Source organism: Passer domesticus, chromosome 4 (assembly GCF_036417665.1).
Source record: "Passer domesticus isolate bPasDom1 chromosome 4, bPasDom1.hap1, whole genome shotgun sequence".
Taxonomy (NCBI): domain Eukaryota; kingdom Metazoa; phylum Chordata; class Aves; order Passeriformes; family Passeridae; genus Passer; species Passer domesticus.
This window is the reverse complement of record NC_087477.1, coordinates 79929761-79936764: the sequence shown is the minus strand read 5'-3', so window position 1 is coordinate 79936764 and position 7004 is coordinate 79929761.

Here is a 7004-nt window from a genome sequence, read left to right as displayed (position 1 = left end):
TAAAAACTAATTTATTTCCTTACAATCTTGCTGGATCAACAGCAATTTGAAAGGAGTGAACAAATTGCAAATTCCTTCTCAGACAATGTTTCAGGAAGTTGTGGTGCCTGTGCCAACACAAAGTGTTGCACTATAAAAAACTGGGGTGTTGTTTGTACTTTCTGTGAAAAACCGCCTGATGCCTTGGAAAGCTGGTGGAAATCAAGTTGTTTTGTTTTTCCTTCTTATACAAAACTTGATCAAAATCTGTTTTAGCTGGATTTTTCCCAAATCTCTCTAAATATTATCTGCTTTGAATAGTACTTTGAAGTTTACTGATGAAAAGCACACCAGGTAGTAGCTGAATACTGTTATAAATGCATCAGACAGGAGATCTGTAAAACTTTTATTATTTCCTGCCTTATTCTTATGGTGAAGAACACCACATATTTCTGTTTTCATTTATCTTCTATTGCTTGAAAACATCAAATCACTGTTAATAGTGAAAATATGCAGTTTAATACATTTCTTACCTATGTATTTATCTTGGCGGGCCACAGAGAACCTTGATTATTTTCAGTCTCCAGCCAATGAAAATTGTCACCTTTTTTCCTTGATTTACACCCAGAGCTCTAATCATAAACAATCTTAAAAGGAAAATGTTTGAGGCTGTCTGCCAGAGCTTTCAGAAAGAGCCTGTCATAACTCAGCAGCCATTCCAAAAGCAATTTCCAAAAACTTAATTTTGTTGGCCTTAAAGATATTTGTGCTTTAAAACTTAACTATTAGTTCCACATCTGTGTTCTTGAGGGGGAGAAATGCAGACTGTATGCTTTCTGTAATAAACTTACTCTTCTCCAGCAAAAAAAAAGGGAAAAGATTTTTTTAGTATTTCTTTCCCACGGAAATGCCAATTAAAAATTGGAATATCTAACTCCAGTTTAGTTGAGCAGAAAAATATGGGATTTTACAGATGACATTTAATTCTGTGAGGAGAATGAGTGTGAATGGGATAACCTACTGAAAATAAGATTATGGAAAGGAAATGCTATTGTGTAATTCTTACCCAAGATTTTTTTATCAATAGATATTGCGTATATTTTTATATATTGGTAGATGCACACCTATATGTATTTATGCCTATACATATATATAAAAATACTTTTTGTGTGTATTTAGATAGACGGAGATGTGTCTACAAAATTAAAACTGAGAGGAAATAAGCCAATATTTTAGGAACTGGTTGCTAGAATTATGCCATTGACTAATTCAAATGGGATTGAAGTCTTCCCTTTTTCCTATAGGATGTGGTAGGAGTAATTAATTATTAAGCAAGTATAAGAGGGAAAGGAGTATTGCAAAACTTGAATTTACAAATTTTTTGTTCATGACAATTATAGGAATAAAAGGAGACAAAAACCCCCAAGTGGAATAGGATCTGTTCAAATTCCCCAAATGAACCAGATGTCCTAAGAGCTGGACCACACTTATTTGTGGAAAAATTCATAAGGCCTGGAAAGTAAAGAGTGAGACTTAACTCTTCAACTTACAGAACAATTTGTGGTGGAAAGGATTGTTCTTCTGTCTGTCTAAATATGGATTCCAGGATTTCTTATTTTGAAAGAAATATTTTATTTTATTATAGATTTCAAACTTCTTTATATATAGCATTACCTCAGCTTGGTTAAATGGTTTCACTTTAGTGTGGGTGATCCAGTCTCTATGTCCAAGTCCAGGTATTAGGTAGGATTTTAAAATATCTATAATGAAGTTTGCCAGTTCTACTGGACATTTTTCACACCCCCACATCTGCCCACCTGTCACACACACTGAGGATGGGTGCCTGTCCTTGAGTCACCTGTCCCACAGTGATTTCCCACATGGAGTTCTTGTACCTTAAACTAAACTCTTGGCATTTGGGAAACATGAAACTGTGTGTCAATGCCCTCATTTTTGCACAAATTTCCAGCTATTGTAACAGTGTTTTAATAAAACTTCATTTGGGAATCCCAGAGAATATTCATTAGCCATCCAACATTTTATGAATGGTCTGTTTACTGAGCTTTAGCAAACCAGAATTCTGATTATGCCACAGCTTTAATTTAGGGACAACCTACCCAAACATTCTGCTATTTATGGACCAAGCAGCTGTAACAAGAAACCTGAGCAATGACATGCCCAAACCAAAAAATACTTCAGAAAGGGCACACCAGATGGAAACACAAGTGGAAGGAGCTCACCTGACTGCTGACAGCACAGAACTGATGTCACCCATGCAGAGCACTGCAATGTTCAGTTGTCACAATGCTTGTCCTGTCTTGTATTACGGATTTTCTCAGCCTCAGGCCAGGAATGGTATTTGAAATAATTTCAAACCTTTTGTCTTCACAGTCCTTTTGAAGCAGGCCAGGCTATTTTGTTTTCTCTTTAGATATTTTTTTCCTCAGCAGATCAGCTGCAAGTACAGCAGCTAAGCAGATCACAGGAGCACACATCCCATTCTGAGCATGGACACTCTAATCTCTCAAGGCAGCAGTATTTCATAGCCTTTGTCACAGGAATCCTAAGTCTTTGCAGATTTCTTACACTTCCATGCTGTTCTAATTAATACTCCTTCCTTTTAAAAAAAATCCATTCAGTGTAAGTGGGCTATGTGCTATTTATCTAAAAGCCCTTGGCAGCTGAAGTTGGGATTAATCTTCTAACCCAAATCAAATCATGTCAGCTCAGATCAGCTTCCTTGTATAATCTGATTTTTTCAGGAAAGTCAGCTTCTCCTGCTGTGTGTGACCTGTGGCAGCAATGTGGAGAAGGAAACTTGGCATCTCTGTGTGAGAAGGATCCTGAGACAATGGAATTCAGCACAGATGTCTTCCTTTCCTTAGAACTTTACCAGTTTAAATCACCTGAAGATATAGCTTGAACTCTTGAATACATTTCATGGACCATAAATTTAAAAAGTAATAAGTCCAAAACCTTATTTTCCTATTTTATTGCTTTCTCTTGTGGTAAAGTTTTCCTGTGTCTATTCACCAATCTTAGCCCTGCATAATTTTTAGAATAGCAACATAAATTCTCATACTTGTTCTGCATATGTATATCCTTATATTTAGCCATCCTGTGAGCTTCTATGATGCTTTGCAGCATTTACTTCACAATCTTTATGCAGAAGAAAACCTATGCAAGCCTCCATTTAAAAATGAAAAGTCTGTAAGAGGCCTGTGGAAATTGCAGTAAACAGCAAATGTTCCTGCAGACAGATATTGACTTTACAGAGTGATTAAATTATATCCATCTCTCCTCTCTCTTTCCGTCACGCATCTGAACTAGACTTCAGTTACTTTGGCTTAAATTCACAGTTCCAGAGCAATTCTTTTCAGCAGTGACTGTTGTTGATGATAATTTTATATTCTGAGCAGATTAATATTTGTTGTTTTTTTTTTTAATTAAGCATGTTGCCAAGTATGGTGAATCCCTTGGCGAGTTAAGTTCTCATTCTAGTTTGGCTTTTGTGAGTCTGTTTTAACCTTAATCATATTCATATTCTGAATACAGAGCTGCTGATCTGATCTACATTTTGGCCTACAGACTCAAGGTCAGTGATTCTGTAATATCATAGAGTAAATTTGAGCCACAAAAAACAAGCAAATACCCCCCCCCAAAACAAAACAAAAAAAAATCAAGGTTGAGCTATTAATGTTATCTCATTTTCTTGTGATTTTTAAATTATTGCTAGTATTGTTGGTAGTCTTAAAAACCTCCACTCTAGGTTTTCAGTGGGAACAATTCCCTTTTTTACAAACGTACAAAAATCAACCAACCAAAAATTGTCCCTACTTCACCTGCACCAAAAAAACCAAAAAACAAAAGCAAAACCAAAACAAAACCACAAAAAAAAAAAAACAGTGTAAGAAAAACCACGGGTCTCACAAATATTTATATTTCTTTTATATTTCTCAAAAATATCCAAAAATCTTGAATGCAGGACTGGGGAGTGGGAGAACTGTGGATAGGGGGAAATTTTGGTTCACACAGTTTTCTGTGTACTGCGTTTTGTTTGGCTTGGTTTTGGTTTGTTTCTTTTTTTTTTCTTTTTTTTTTTTAATTCTGAAGGACAGTGGTAATTCTAAATCAGTCATAAACCAACTGGAAGTTACTTCTTTGCTGGCATTAATTTCGTATCATATGTTATGGCCTTTCTGGCAGGAAGCTAAATTAGGTTTTTCATTATCACTGAACATTTTCTGTCTCTCTGTTCTTCTTTTTTTTTTTTATTAATGTGTTCAGCATCTTTGACAAGAAGACACAGTCCCATCTGTAGATTACTACCTGCATGTGATGTCAAATTTGCTGCTTTGCAACAAGATTCCTGTGAGCAGCACAGCTTAATCATAAAAGGAAGCTATTTAGGGTTGAATCCATAAAGGAAATTAAAGTGTCAAGTCTGACTCCTGCATTCAAGACATGAACTGCCAGCTACGTCTCCCTAGGACATTTCTGCCCTGTGCCTCCTAAACTGAAGATCTCCAGGCAATGTGTCTTGAGATGCAGAGGTTCCCCAAGTGTTTTCCACACCCAGGGCACCCGGAATATTTCTCTGCTCTGGGGTGCCTCGACCCCCAGGGGAGCACTGACTTTCACCCTCATTCATGGAGAAAGTTTCCTACACTTCAAGTTAGACTAGAATCCACAAAAGTGTGAAACAGATTATAGAGAGTAGTGTAGGTGTGTCACTTGGTGAGAAATTCAGATTTTTGGGACTTTTAGTATGTTGTGGATGGAAGCAAGCTGGAGGGCACTGGGTATGATCCTGACTCTCTTCTTCATGCTTCTTCTTCCTGGGTTTGGGTGGCATTTTGTAATTGGGCAGAAAAGTCTGCATTGTGGGCTCTTTGGGATCAGTTATTGGGTTAAAAGGGAAAATAATCTAGGTGACAGTTCTTAATTGGATGATTTAGTCTTAAAAGATGTTGTAACAAGAGATTGTTGGCCATTTTGTGCCTTCTAATGAAAAGCTGCCAAACTCATGGTTGTGAGACTGTTTTACTGATAAGAAATAATAAACACTTGAGTCCAAACATGAAACTACTGTCTCAAGTGGCTTCAATCCAGACCCAGGGAAACCAACACCCAGGAGTCTCAGATTTCTTCAGGAGTATTTCCAAATCCATCTTGTTCTTGATAAAACTGATTTTTCCATCTGCCAGATGCCTATTTCCCCTCCAAATCACAAACTGGGGTTTGTTATGCCTGTCACTAGTGCCAGGAGTGATTGGAAAAAAAAAAATGCAGGGTGTGGATTTAATGATTTTTGACTGCCCAGGGGTTTAAATGCCATAACTCCTTCTTGCTTCAGGTTTCTTCTAATCACAGCAAACAAGCTATTCCTGTGTGTCAGGAGGCAAGTATCTTTGGATTTCCCTTAATGAACTACTTTAATTTCATGCAGAATAACTGAAGTTTCTTCATGATAACAAGCAGTTTTATTATGCCAGTGTAGCCTAATGGTTGTATCTCATTTGGAAAGGATGACTAAAGGATAAACTTTGCTGCAGTGCCCTCTAAATGATTTTATCCAATGTGTAGTAGCAAAATTGCTATAAAATAAAGTTTTCAATGCTATTGCTGTGATAAAACAATTAAACAATTAAATTCTATTGCTGTGATAAAGATGAGGCTTTAGGAAAATATAATGACTGGAAGCACCTGTTGACTGAGAAATTACCTATGTATTCTTCAACAATAGCAAATTATTCTGCGTGAGATCTTCATGATCTCTTTTAAATATTGGTTATGCAAATAAGACTTAAAATTTCTAGAAGAACAGAGTGATGTCTATTCACTTTCTGCAGAGATATTTGCCTTTGGAGTTTATATTTCTTGTCAGCAAAATTGAAGAATAGTTGGCAATAACTCTGTCCTTAAACACTTCCTCTGTCCTCTACAATGCTAAAGCACCCTTCAAACTCAGGCATAATTTTTCCTCTCTCTTTATAAAATATATAAATACATGTAAAGGTCTCTTAAAGACCCCAGATAGCAGAGTGTAACACCAAATTTTTTAGATTAATCTGCTGTGACAGGGGTGAGCTGGCAAAGCTGGCAATTGCACCAACACGAGCCACTGAAATCCCAGCATAAGCATCTAAGCTCTTGTGTTGTGGCTCACCTGTCCTTTGGAAATTTTAGCTGGAGCTGTGAACCTATGAAAATAATGTCTCCATCTCAGAGAACAGCCTGAACACACTCAGTTTAGCCATTAGTTTCCCTGGAAACTTATCAGAGACACCAGAACAACATGCTTTCTCTGGGAAGTGCTGCTCAGGAGCTGAGATCTCGCTGCCTGCACAGCTCTCACCATCTGCAAGTTGGTGCTGGGTTTCCTTTGGAAAGCTCAGTCTGCTTTTACTGACTTCAGTGATTCATAAATACACAATACTCTGCATTTTTAACATCAAGGTTTCCAGCTGGAGATCACTGAGTGAAGTAAAATGAAAAAGCCTGGTGGCATCCATGGAAGATGCAGACATTGCTGGTCTATGAAAACACCCACGGCACAGAACTGATGAGCTGCTTGACGAAGAAGAGCAACCATTATTTCCTTAAACACTTCTGTTCTGGCATCACTCCCAATTTGTCTATCTGCTTACCATTTTCTCTTTCTTTCTGAAGCAATTGGTAGCTACTTTTCCCCTTCCAGAAGCACTTCTGGCTTTTCATGTTACATTTCTTTTACTGTGTTGCTTTATACAACAAACACAGCACTACTTTCAGAGTCCCCTCATGTAATGAACTTCTATCATAATTTCTTTTCCTTTTCTAGGCTTTGACTTGTTAATCTAGCCAGCTTTAATTTTGGTCTTACTTTGGTACAATCAGATTGATATCAGGAAAATTCCTGGGCAACGGTGAGATCATAGCAAGAAGACTGGCAAAACTGATCCAAAATGGATCAGGGCTACTCTTCTCCCAATTTTAAGATTAAAACATACCTACAGACTTACATGGGTATCTAAACCAAAGAT